Genomic DNA, 2,906 nt, shown 5'->3' with positions numbered 1-2,906 from the left:
TGCAGCTTTTCTTTGTGTATGTGGTTGTATATATTAGCTAGCTAATAACAAGAGGCTAGTATTTACAAAGTTGACCTAGCAACTTTACACCAGTGGGAGAGGCAGAACTGCTCTTTCTTTTCAACATAACTTAAGTTACACATGATTTCTTCCAAGTGGTTTGGCTTGTTAAACACATCTTACATTTATTTACTTACATTTATTATTATTATTATTTACTTACATTGTATTTACAGAAGTACCTGACAGTCCTGACTATGCCTGACTTTTGTGCAGCCTACGGATGCTCTAATCATTCACCGTAGTCTGGAAACAAGAACCCGTGGAATCACCTTTCACGTGTGAGCTATGACAATATTATGACTATAATTAGGATCATCGTTAATTACTTAGTGGATGTCTGTACATTACAAGTCCTGCTACACAGGATCAGTAGGGCTATGTGAGATAATAGTATTGCAAGATTGTTGTTGACCCAGCCTCTTTAGATGTTGCTACCATTTCTTTACACAATTATTTAATGCTTATTTTGGACACCTTTTTTTATAACTCTTAGTGTGGTTGTCTTATTCTTAAAGTATACATACAAATACACCAAACATATGATGATTTAGGTGTGTATTTTTGTCCTTACCCTTAATGTTAAAGGAAAGAAGGGCGGAAAATGTCGACAATAATTTATATATCTGGCTACCTGTCATGTTTTTAAGGTTTCCCAAAACCGGAGAGAGGAGGAGGCAGTGGGAAGTTGCCCTAAGAAGGGACGGTTTTGTTTCCCCTGGCAGGACACTGCTCTGCAGTGAGCACTTCAGGAGTGAGGGCTTTGACAGGAGGGGGCAGACTGTCTGGCTTAAAATGGTGTTGTGCCAATATGAGAGGAAAATAAAGGTTTTAGGAAATGAAAAATATGAAGTTAACAAATAAAATACAGCTCAGGGGAAGTCCTGGATGGTAGGTTATCCTACAAAGTTAACTCAGCCTCCATTAATTTTCAACAGCACATCATAGAAGGGGAGGGGCTTTTGCACATCAGGGTGGACGGGGGTACGAGAGGTGCCGGCTGCTGGAGGTTCATGCTGCTGCTGGTGTCCCACGTGGCTGTTTCTCCTGTCAACGTGCTGAGGTCTCTGCTACAGGAAGGACTCCTGCTGACAGAAAAGGCCGCTTTGACTGTTTACCTACACCTGCTGGAGGTTCATGTGTGGTCCCACGCGGCTGTTTCTCCTGTCAACACCCTACAGGAAGGATAATAATCCTTATATTTATTATAGCGCTTTATCAATGACTCTCAAAGCGCTTTACAAATACACATTACATATACAGATCATACATACATGTAATGGTCATCTACTGTGGACAATACCCACAGGAGCAAGTTCAGGTGAAGTGTCTTGCCCAAGGACACAACGGCGGCGGGTTTCACCCCCTTGATCAATGCACTGCGCCACACCGCCCATCTTCACACCTCAAAGTCATCGAGGCGCTTTTACAAGTACACATTGATATTATACATGTACTGTGGACAATAACCACAGGAGCAAATTCGGGTGAAGTGTCTTGGCCAAGGACACAACGGCCTGAAGCAATGGGGCGGGAGCGGGTTTCGAACTGGAGTTGTCCAACACCCCTTGATCTGATGATCAAACGTACAGACCACTGCGCCACCCGTCCCTCTTGCTGACAGAAAAGGCCGTTTTGACTGTTTACCTACACCTGCTGGGGGTTCATGCTGCTGTTGGTGTCCAACGCGGCTGTTTCTCCAAAACCGGAGAGAGGAGGCGGCAGTGGGAAGTTGCCCTAAGAAGGGACCGTTTTGTTTCCTCTGGCAGGACGCTGCTCTGCAGTGAGTACTTCAGGAGTGAGAACTTTGACAGGACGGGGCAGGCTGTCCGACTTAAAGATGGTGTTGTGCCAACAATATTCAACTTCCCAGTTCATCTTCAAAGGGTATATGTATCATTGGCCAACAATATTTCCATGTGTACAAGATTGATATATAAATATGTGATTAAATGTCAAACTTTAGTTTTTCTTTCTGCAAATTTAGGAATAAATGTGTTGTGTATTACAGCACATTTTAAACACTCAAAATGTCTTAATGTTTATTTTAGCCGGAAGCAACAAGAAGCACAACCACTTCTAGAAGAGCGGAAGATGACCTGCCAATGGACTCTGGCTGGAAGCGAACTCTCTGCGCCATAGTTTCTCTTGAATATAACCACGTTGTTTTACACATATATAATCTGTTCAATATTTAACATTAATATTCCATATGCCTTATATTTATGTATATTAGATATAATATCCTGTCAAATTGTATATTGGCTTATATGTATGTGTGTATATAATATCCTGTCAAATCCAACATGTATATTTTCTTTATTTTTCTTGCTTATTTCTAATTTATTGTAAAATGCCTTGTCTCCTATGCTGCTGTAACTAAAAATAATTCCCAAATTGGGATCGATAAAGTACCATCTTATCTTGTTTGCATGTGGAATGTCACTAATAAATGAAAGCATGGCTTGTCATATTAAATCCTTTATCTCGGTGGTACCCAGGAAGGTCTATGATGTTATTAGGAGAGCCCAATATCATTTGAGGTGGTACTCTGTGTAAAAAAAGTTTGAGAACCAATGGCCATCTCACTTGCTCTGTCACTCTGATTCACTTTGATGAATAAACATGTGCAAACATTGAAACTAAACCCATTTTTGTCCAGAGCCTCAAAACATATCTTTGCCTTATAAGGGGACAAGCCTATTAAGATACATTTCTTAGTAGGTACTATTTCTTGTTCTTCTAGGGCTTTTTTCGAGTACAAGAACTCGGCGCACCGTGCTGTGAAGTGGTAACGTATTTCAAAGGTTCTGGATTTGTTTATAAATCTAGAAACTAAATACAAA

At 40.7% G+C, this 2,906-nt stretch overlaps 1 long non-coding RNA gene across 1 annotated transcript; it reads left to right on the top strand.

The window, feature by feature from the left end:
* Positions 1-1,252: 1,252 nt before the first annotated feature.
* LOC307026129 lies at positions 1,253-2,522 on the top strand. The gene is made up of 2 exons (XR_013804349.1): positions 1,253-1,947; positions 2,112-2,522. It is a non-coding gene; the product is annotated as an uncharacterized lncRNA (long non-coding RNA).
* The last annotated feature ends 384 nt before the right edge of the window (positions 2,523-2,906 follow it).

Source organism: Notothenia rossii (genome assembly GCF_949606895.1).
Source record: "Notothenia rossii genome assembly, chromosome: 12".
In the NCBI taxonomy this organism is placed as follows: Eukaryota; Metazoa; Chordata; class Actinopteri; order Perciformes; family Nototheniidae; genus Notothenia; species Notothenia rossii.
The sequence above is the reverse complement of the archived record's forward strand: the minus strand, read 5'-3'. Positions and strand labels throughout refer to the sequence as shown.